Below are 11,202 nucleotides of genomic sequence, written 5' to 3' on the forward strand. Positions count from 1 at the left end.
AAAAATAAAATCCACACTTATAAACATCTTGTTACCGGATCCCCTTCCCACAACCAGGCACACCATGACAGTGCCTCAGGGCACCACCTGAGGGCCCAAGACATGGAGAAGGGGACCAGACCTCCTTCCCACAACCAATCACACCGTGCCAGCACCACAGGGTCTGCCTGAGAACCTGAGGCATGGAGAAGGGGACAGGACCCCCTCCCACAACCAGGCTCACCACACCAGAATCCCGGGGCCCACCCGGGGACCTGGGGTATGGAGCCAGAGACCAGACCCCTCTTCCCCAAACCAGGCACAGCTCACCAGTGCCTCGGGGCCCACCCAGTGATCCAGAGCAGGGAGAAGGGGACTGGACCCCCCTCCTACAACCAGGCACACCGTGCCAGCGCCTCGGGACCCACTCAGGAACCTGGGGCATGGAACCAGGGATCAAACACTCTACACAACCAGGCACATTGCTAGCACCATGGAGCAAGCCAAAAACATCTCCTCCATGTGGGTGGCCCACCACAGCCACCACGATAACCATGGCTGCCACAAAGGTGGTTAGATGCCACAACCACCAGGCAGATGGTCTGCCAGCCACTGGAGTTCAGTGACACAAGGTGAGTCACCAGCAGAGATAAAGAAAGGAGGACGATGTCTGTCTCCACAGAGCCCATATCATAGTGACAGAAGAGACATCTGCTCTAAGATAGTATTGGGGGACCTGATCACGCCTCTCTCAGCACTGGACAGATCATTTGGGTAGCAAATCAACATAGTAACCATTATTCTTTCAGAGGGAGAGAAGAAATCTAGGGTGATTGGGGGGGGATTGGATAAGGGGCATAAAGAATAATTACAATTTGTAACAATATATATGCTAGTAATATTGATTTGATCAACATATCTCAATGTTGAACCCCAAAAATATGTATAAGCAATTTTGATTCAATAAAACTTTTAAAAAGAAACATCTTGTTGTCAGGGGCTGGCCAGTTAGCTCAGCTTGTTACAAAACGGTGTTATAACATCAAGGTCAAGGGTTTGGATCACCCCTACTGGCCAGCTGCCAAAAAAAAAAAAAAAAAAACCCTCAAAAACAAAGAGAATATCTTCAAAGCAATCAGAAAGAAAAGACAGAAGAAAACAAAATTTGACTGATAGCAGACTTCTCAATGGAATCAAGACAAGGGAATATTAGGTTCAAGTGGTAAGAGAAACTGTTGTAAACCAGCAAAGCTATTTTTGAAGTATAAGATCAAAATAATGATCTTTTCAGATTAAAAAAAACCCAAGAGTTTACCCCAAGAAGTCTTCACTAAAGAAACTTACACTGTCCGTTCCTTAAGAAATATGACCCAAGAAGGTCTTGCAATGCAAGGAGTGAGCAAAGAAACTGATAAACATCCAAGCAAATCTAAATAAACATCTAATTTGTATGGGGGGCAAGGGGAGGGACAAATTTAACATTTCTGCCAACAATAACACTTAAGTGAGGGTACTTTGTATTTTTAAAGAGGTTGTATTACTAGAAAATGGTTAAACTGATTAATTCTAGAATGCTAGTATGACTAGTACAATTTCAATGGTGACCATAAAAGGATATGGAATTTACAGCTTTCAAACCAGTATAAATGGAAAATCAAAACAAAACTGCTTGTGAATTTTTTAATAAAATTAAGCATATGTTTGCCATATAACCTAGCAATCCCACTCCTAGGTATTTACCCAAGTGAAATAAAAACACATCCACCCAAAAACCTGTACATAAATATTCACAGCTGCTCTATTCATAAGCATCAAAAACCAGAAACAATCCACTGTCCCTCAAACGAGGAATGGATAAATAAGTAAAGGAATACTACTCAATAAGGAGAAGCAAACCATAGAAATATACGACTAACCTGGAATAATTTTAAAGGCATTATGCTGAGTTAAAGAAGGAGATCTGGTACAATCAACTGTTGTAATAAAAATAAAAATTAAAAAAAAAGAAGGCAATCTGGAAAGGTCATGATTCCATTTACATGACATTCTCAGGAAGACAAAACCTGTAGTGTTGGAGAACACATCTTTAGTTGCCAGGGGCTGAGGAAAACAAGGACTAAGAAAGAGTTTTCTGGGGTGATGGAACAGTTCTATGTTCTAACTATAGTGGTGGTTACATGAATCTATACATATGTAAAGATTCATAGAACTGAACATCAAAAAAGTCGGTTTTAAAGTATGTTAGTTTAAGAAATAAAAAAACTGTAGTCCTAACTCCATGTTACTGTCTACAGTAACCACAATTTTTACACCTAATTAAAATAACTTCTTTCTCATTAGCAGACCATCTTCTCCAACTACCAAATTTAATCATTTAAATAAACAAAATCCTTAATGGATCAAAACTGAAATATTTATTTTTAAGGTGTATTCCTGGAAGCTGGTGTCATTTCCCTTTTTTGCTAAGCCTAGTCTAGCTGCCACATGAATTCAGTGCTTATAAAACACTTCACTGTAACGATATTAGTCATAACTATTGGATGAAAGTGTTGAGTAAGTAAACCACATCATTTTTACAGGGCCAATACTAAAGTAACACCCATTCCAGATCCTAAAATACACATTTTAAGTTTCCAGTTTTGTGCCAAAAAAAATTTTTTGACTCATTAAATAACTGCAGTATTGATATTTTGAAAGCATGTTTGCCAGTTAATTGGTTTCAAGAAGTTCCAAAGTAACTGGTGCAGCCCAATATGTTTTTGCAATATAATTAAGTCATACGCAGATTCCCCAGGAGTTTTAGTTTTAATGACCACCACCCAGGTATGACTGTAACCAGATGGTGTGACTCATTCCATATGTCCACCAGTATGCTGCTCTTAACTATGCCTCAAACAATCTTGCAAATAGCCATTTGTTCAATTCAAATAACAATCTGTGCTGGCTGAATAAGTAAAAAAGATTAGTTAGTTTTATTAATTATTTTTTTCCTGCTGGGGGAGAAGCTGGTTAAAATATTTTAATAGGCTGTGGAAATGTATGTGGTTGCTAATAATATTGGCAGAAAGTAATAAAGTTAATTTGACATTTAGATCTACACCCACTGTAGTTATTTACTAAAAATATTACATAAAATATTTCATATTATAAAAATTATACATTTAAAATCTAAAACAGATGGAAGATGCCTTTAGCAGGTTATCAATATTCTACAAACTGCTGATGCCAAGACATTATATGTATTGGACAGTCCAAAATATTAGCCTATCCAGAGCCCAACATTAAATAACTGATACACACACACACACACACACACACACACACACACGAGATAAACTACCAATTGTTATTTTGGCTACAGGTCAGGTCCTTGTAACACTTAGAGAAGTCATATAAAAAATATTCAAGTAATGATTTAAACCTAATGAAGGCACTGCACTTAAAAGTGGTGGACCAAACCTAAAAATGCCTTCACTACATCCCTAACCCCCCAATGAAAGGACAGCAAAGGAATAAAAAGGTATTGAGTTACCACATCAGACAGAGGGAAAGAGAATAAGGGAGAAGCTCAGAAGCACACCACAGTTCTCTAACAACAAAATTTGGATGATAAAAAGTGAATACAACAGCAATAACTCACTTTATAGAGAAAGCCAAAACAAAAGTTTCTGCAGAGGTGGGAGAAGCCAAATGGAAGCTCATTTCCACCACAGGACCTGTGAAATAGTCACTGAAGGAACTGGATGCAGGTGGGAGATTTAAGTAGGAGGCTTAAGCAGGGTTTAAGTCTCCACCACCAGGCCCTATGCAGAAGTCTGAAGGAAAGTTTAATCTAGAGAGGTTATACCAAAATAAATTCTGGGCTCAGGCAAAGCTAAGGATTGCAAACCATGCTAAAAACTGGGGGATTATTTTAGACTACACATACTGAAAGACAGATTCTATGAACCCAGTCACTTCCCTCAACTAGGCTCCTGGAACAGTGGGCAGCCAGACATTTTTATTCCCCAAAAAGAAAATTGGAGAAAATCTCTCTCTACTAAGAAAAAAAAAGCATGAGTTCCCAAACTGAGTTAAAAAAATAAAATAAATATGTCTAAAACACTGAACAAAAGATCTACACCAAAATACTTCAATATGAGGTTAAGAACAGCGGGAATAAAAGATTTTATGTACTCCCACAAAGGGAAGAAAAAAATGAGTCACAAAGAATCAGTAATAGGAACAGCATCAGACTTCTCAACAGCAACACTGAAGGTTTGAAGACAACTAAGCAATGCCTTAAAAGTTCCAAGGGTAAAAGTATTTTCACCTTTGTGAATGGAGACAAACTATTAATGTAAAAAAAAGAGGGCAGAATAAGACATTTTCAGCCATCTAGCTCTCAAAATAATCTCCCATTTGCCTTTAATCAGGAAGCTAATGGAGATGTGGGGTCCCAGAAGGAGATTCCAATACAGATTAGGGGTGAAGGAAATCCCTTAAAAACCCTGGTATGTCTGATCATATTGAAAGACGTTTTATACCCTAGCCAGAGATAATCTGGGAATATATTAATGATCCATACATGGAAAACAAAGCAAATAAAGAAAACTAAACATTACAAATAAACTTGAGATGGGGGAAAGGCTGGACTGGTAGAGGGTGGGAGGAGTGTTAAGAAGGCCAAATCCTTATTGTCCTCCTTCTACAGTAAAGAAGTCAACAGATAAAAGCCAAAACTGAAAACTTTCTTTAAAAATAGCAATATAAGTATGTCAGCTAGAAATATTAAGGTAAATATAAAAGGAGGGAACAGCCAAAACAGTTCAAAGTCAATGAGAAATTAGGAAAGGGAACAGCTGTCTGTCACTAGTCTTTGCCTTTTTTAATTATGTAGATGGATTCTTTTAATAAAAATTAAAGTTAAATTTAAAATAGATTAAAAATTAAACAACTGAAAATAAACTATTCTTGCTATTCAAAAATTAAACTTAACTGACATATACTTATAGGTTGTTCTCTTTAACTGATAAAAACATATTCCTACAAAACCAGAAGAGTTTTCTTCATTTCAAAATCATTTCTTTACTGTACAGTAGCAATCTTTTTAAAGAAGCACCTACTGAACCCAACTGTTCCAAGTTAAAACCACCAAGACTCACTGAGTAAGAGATAAAGGTTTGAAGAGAAAAAAACAGAAACTTTTCACATTTTCCCACATTATTAGTTCTACCGATTTTCATATTTCCCTATCAAAGAGCTTGCAAAATTTAACAAAAAGAGGAAAGACATAAATTTTTAGAACCTGACAATTACAAGGAAAAAGTCCTCTTTTATTCCTCAATATATGTTTCTCTGTAACTCCCATACACTGGTAGTGTATCTCCCCAGAGTCATATAGAAGAAACCTATTACCTCTTCCAATGACAGGCTTTAAATTCCCCCAAAACAGTGATCATATGTACAAGTCCCCCCCGACCCCCCCCCCCACAGTCTTTTCCTGTTTAAGCTAATAGCATTTCTGGTTCCTTCAAATGTTCCTTTCAAACAAAGTTTCAAATCACCTTACCATCTTGGTCACAGCCCTTGAAGCATGCTCCAGTTTGCTAATATACCGCTTAAAATAAGAAACCAGAATAAAAGTAGGGTATAATTATGATCTTCCTCCCTCTAAAACAACATTTATGGAATCAATCAAAAAGACTGACACCTTACTTAGAAGTCTTTGAACAAATATGTTCTAATTTTGGGCCGGGCCGGCCCGGTGGTGCACTCAGTAGAGTGCGGCGCTTGAGAGCGCGGCAGCACTCCCGCCGAGGGTTTGGATCCCATATAGAGACCCGTCAGCTCACTGGTTGAGCGCGGTGCGGGTGCGACACCGAGGGTTGCGATCCCGTTGCTGGTTGCAGTACGGGCGCGACACCGAGGGTTGCAATCCCGTTACCCGTCACGAAAAAAGACAAAAAACTGAAAAAAAAATGTTCTAATTTAAAAAAAAAAAATCATCATTCCCCATATTTCAAACAATTCAAGTAAGTTTCCTATCCCCACTGTAAAGTTAGTTAATACACTTCATCCTAATCATGTTGTCAGGTGTCTTTAGGGCAATAGCTCTCACGTGTGAGGTTGTAAGGATGTCACAAGAAACCGCTAATAATGAAAGTCCTCAAAGTTAGAAATGATTTACCTTTTTTATACACATTAGTATAATCCAAGTTGTGTTTCTCTAGACAATCATTATTTTGACTATTTGAACTGGGAAATGCAATACTGAGTGGGGAAAAAATGGCAACGGTATTGACACCTAGTCCTAAATACCTCCACAAGAGTTTCTCATGAATGTGAGCATCACACATGCTGCATAGGAAAGACTGAAAATACCAGTCTAGGAGATTTGCTTGTTTTCCAAAGAAAACTACTAGAACAGATACAGAGGTTTCTAAAGAGGCAATGGTTTTGAAATCGACATCCAGAGGTAAGCAAGTTCCTTAAAGCAATGTTTTAATTATTTTCATTTATAATCCAATTCACTGACATTTAAATTTTTAATATAAATTTAATCTAGAAAAATTGTACTTTACTTTGAAACTAAGGCTTAAGTGTTTACAATCATACATCTAGCCAAAAATCATGGACAAACGAGTAAAGAATAGAAGACAGACAATACAGAAATAACACCTTCATACCAAGTTAATGTAAAATGATGTCATTACACCCTGAATGTTGAAGAGTTTTCCCAGTACAGAAGGTGCTCACAGCACTTACAGAAGAGTCCCTCTGAACCAATTTGTTCCATGAATCCAGATTTCTCCTTCCCTCTAAAAAACCTACAGCTTATGCCACAATGAACATTCATGGCTATAAGGCCACTCTCTCCTGCTCCTTCCAACTGAGTCTTATGCTTATCAAGAGTTGTTTGGTATAGCATTCGGTAATACAATTGGTGAGTACATAGTGTAGTTGAATATCAAGTACAACAGTGACAAAATGTGTGAGAATAATTGTTTCCATGTAAACTAAGTGAAGTATTTTAGAGACTCGACTAAATCACATCACTAGGAAAAGCAGTAATTTAACTGTGAACCAGAGCTGTAAGAGACTGAAAAAAAAAAAAATCATAAAAGTTTAGGAACAATTTAGCATTCAAACTGCTTTAAAAGTAAGTTAAAATGCTAAAAATCAAAAACAGCACAGTTTGAGTCTGAGTTATATCAGGGAACAAAGAATCCAGTCAGTGGATCCATATTCAAAAAAAAGTTTTTTTTATGTAATGTTAGAAAAAAGCGCTGGCAAATTAACAGCTATATGTTAAAAAAAAAAAAGTCTTGTTATAGATATAATATATATGTATGTGTGCGTATATACATATACTGTGTGTATATATACATCTTTTTTAATGATTGCTTGCTTTAATTGACTTTTTTGATAAACCTATCCACTACAAATCCTGACAGCATAGAATGAAGAATTTTACCAAAAAAAAAAAAAAAAAAAGAAAAGAAAAGAAAAAGAAATAAAGAAAGACACAACAATCACAATAATTCCTTGAACTTTCAAAAGGACAGAACAATGGAACTGAGGCCACCAGAGGTAGGAAAGGGGGAGGGGAAGCAGAAGGTTTAGGAAGAAATTGGTAAAAGGCCAGAAAAAAATATTTACATTGTGTAATGATAAAACAAAAAATAAAATAAAAAGAATGAGGAGTTTTAATTACAGTTCATATACAGAAAATAGCAAGAGAATTAACTCATGGCACAAGGTAGTATGGATATGCCAGATTCAAAAAAAATGCTGCTGGAAAAGTCAGCAACATATTCCCACTGCCTCCAGAATATACAATACAATACACAACAGCAGTTTCTGAATAAAATTCAAAGATAAGAATACACATTTTAGAGCCAAGAAGTTCCTTTAAAAAAAAAAAAAGGTGTGACATAGTCATAAAACAAACATGAATGATACATCCATAATCTGCTCTCCCATTTAAAACCCAATGAAGTAAAATCTATCCCTTCAGTTCCCAAAATATAGAATTTCATAACAATTTACAATGTTATGGTACAATATTACAATTCTGCCATCCTTTAATGGTAGAATCAGCATTAGTTCTGGTTCCCAACATCAAGCAGGGTGCCACAGCAAAGCACTAAAAGTGTATGCTACTTTTAAAATTTAAAGTTGTGGGCAGATAACAGTACCCTTACGTGATTGTTACTAAAATAATGCCTGCCACACAGCTAGCACTCAATAGTAGTAGTAATTGTTATTATTCTAGTTTTATATTTTATTTATATTTTTATTATTATATTACTATAAGTACTTTGAATGTAGCCATGTGAGAAAATCAAAAAAAGTGAAAACATAATTAAGAATATAAATCACTGCCCAATGTGACCTCATGAAGTCCTGACTATTATAAACAAAGCTTCAAAAGAGCGTTTGACTGCAATCCATCCTAATGGTTATAACTGTATAAAAACAAATGAAATACCTTTTTCATGTGTTCAACTTTAATCTAAAAATATTAAATTCTTGTAATAAAGATTCACCAGAGTCAAAATGCCCACAAAATTAATAGAGTATAAATTACTAATCCAGCTACATTTACCTACTTGTGAAATTCCAAATTTAAATGCACTGTCCATATAAAATAGCTGGTAGTAAGAGTGGCAAAGTGTTTCTCAAATGTTATTTTTTACTTTATCTAAACTCTCACTGAAAGATTTACAAATCATTTTTTAAGGATAGGACAACTTTTATTATATTACTTACTGATTACACTAATATTTAGAATCTCCACAAAATAATAATTTAGTCTAAAACTAGTCTTTAAATCAACTAAAAGTTCTTTAACATGAAGGCAATTTTTTATTGTTGGCTATAATTTAAATGTTTGGAGTATCCATTCATAATTTTAAGTATTCCTGTAAGTGGAACTAGAAAGACAGTTACAAAGCAATTACTTATGACACCCCCAATGTGCCTCAATAACAAATAGTTTAAATGCATCTAAATCTAAAGTCTATTTTAAAGTTTCACAGTCTGGATTCAGATATATAATCTGAATGAGCATCATTCAAGCATACAGGACAGTCATCTGGAGAGAAAAAAAGGGAAAAGAAAGATTAGCTATAAGTCTAGTAATCTTAACAATAAAATATTGGTTCAATTTACTTAAACAAAAGGTACGTGACTATCCTAAAATTTAGAATTCATGACAGTATATACCATTTACCACGTAATCAATATTTTCTAGGTAAATTAAGAAACAGTAGCCAGCATGCCTTATTTTATACTTGTACTTCCATCACTTAGCCCCATCCTCAAATACGGTATGTGTTCAATAAATAAATATAGTATAAGCACCATTTAACTCTTAACAATCCTGAGCTATACGTTATCATCTTATCACGAATAAAGAAACTGAGGCTAAGGGGACAGATTCAGGCCAACCTGCACATGGTGGCCTAGCTTAATACCTTGCCCTAAGTCACAAAGATACTGGCAGTGTCAAAATCTGACTTGGAAATTCATATTTTTCCAATTATGCTATGTCACCTAAATAACAAATACGTAACTTATTAAGCTTAATGGTTATATTATTCCTAATTTATTTTCCTGCATTATTGTTTTTCAAAGAAAAAAATCTTCATGAGCTATCCTTTCAACACCCTGCAGCAGACATTTGACATTACTTCCCTCCCAAGAATTCCAGATTTCTGATTTGGGAACTCTATTGGGGATCCTTGTTCCAGTGAAGTCAGGATAGAACATGTGTCCAATGAGGGCACTGGTTCGAGGTGGCCACATGACCTAAGCTAACCCAATCAGAGTGAACTGCAGAACTTCTGAAAACCGTTAGAACGACGTGTTATTTAAGACAGTATGTAGCTCCAAAAGCTGGGGGGAATCATCTTTGGATGAAAGAAATTGAGGCAATATCATTAAGCCACTGGATCAAATCTTACTTTAAACCAATCAATAAATTCCCTTCACATTTTTAAGCCAATTTGAGTCAGGTTTTGAGTCACATCCAAAAAACCCAAACTAAGAGATTTTTATCAGGGTGTTTCTCATCTCAGTATCTTTCACACATTGTTCCCTTACTCAATATAAGTGCCAAGAGAATAAGGACTTTGCTGTATTTATCAGCACACCCCGAGGCTTCATACAAAACCTATTAGGCACCCAGTAAATGTATGTTTAAAAAGTAATACTCAGAAAGACTAATAATCCCTCCTTGCAAAAATTTAAAAAAAGAAAATAGTACACTACTGCCCACGTTCTGCATTTTCCAACCTTTAAGAAATCAATTTCCCCACATATTATGTGTTGTGTCTTGTATTAATCTTATAATCAAAGATCTTAAGAATATGTAGTAACTATCACTTCATCTATAACTTACTTTGAGTCCAAGATAATTAGTATATAAAAGCATCGTATCATCAGTTCCGAAATCACCTGCAAACTTTCCAAATGAAATTTCACAGCAACAAAAATCTCATCAAAATAAAGCTTAACGAAGCAAAGAAGAACAAATACAAACCATCCAAGTAATTCAAGACGGCGGTCTGTTTTTCTGAAACAAGGCCGTCTTCCCATCTCTCCCCACTTCGACGTACAGCCGATCACTTGGGGATCGATACAGTAGCCTCACAGCTATCACCATATTTAGCACCACACCGCTCCTAGTCGATACCTTATTTCCATTCAAACTTCTCCCCAATTCCTCAAGACTCTCTTCGGCTAAAACCCCACAACCTCGTATCTGCTTCTCTGCCTCCCCCTCCCACAATTAATCATCTGGAACTTTTCCCTCGGGATTCCCATCTCTGCCCTAAAGACGTTTCCCTCCCACGACTTCTCCTCTGAGTGCCTGCTTTCTCCCAGGTACCCAGGGACTCTCGACCCGAGGAAAGCAGCCCCGGCTACGCGTCCCTGCTCCGTCGCACCCCAGCTTCTCCCCCAGCCACCGGGGTCCTGCAGGTGCCTCGCTCTTGGTCGCCGCGCCCCGGCCTCCGAGAGGCGGGGCACACAAAGGACCCGCACGGCCCTCCCCAGCCTCCTCCCGTCTTTCCCTCCAGCTGGCCGGCGCCCCAGAGAGCGGAGGACCGAGGGAGGCGGCCGCCGACTCGGCGGGGACCAGAGATGCTCGCCCTGGCCGCCCCGTCCGCGACCCCCATCCCGCCCACGCCCCTCCCACGAAGGCCGCCCCGAGTCTGGACCCTTCACCAGGCAAAA

The 11,202-nt window shown here is 37.4% G+C and overlaps 1 protein-coding gene across 1 annotated transcript in view; it reads right to left on the minus strand.

Moving 5' to 3' along the window:
• Positions 1-10,524, minus strand: part of AGFG1 (ArfGAP with FG repeats 1) — a 68,811-nt gene extending 58,287 nt beyond the window's left edge. The window contains exon 1 of the mRNA XM_008567317.1: positions 10,508-10,524. The gene's annotated coding sequence lies outside the window, so the exon portion shown is untranslated. The remainder of the gene's footprint in view (positions 1-10,507) is intronic.
• Positions 10,525-11,202: the final 678 nt, after the last annotated feature.

Source organism: Galeopterus variegatus, unplaced genomic scaffold (genome assembly GCF_000696425.1).
Source record: "Galeopterus variegatus unplaced genomic scaffold, G_variegatus-3.0.2 Scaffold310, whole genome shotgun sequence".
NCBI lineage: Eukaryota > Metazoa > Chordata > Mammalia > Dermoptera > Cynocephalidae > Galeopterus > Galeopterus variegatus.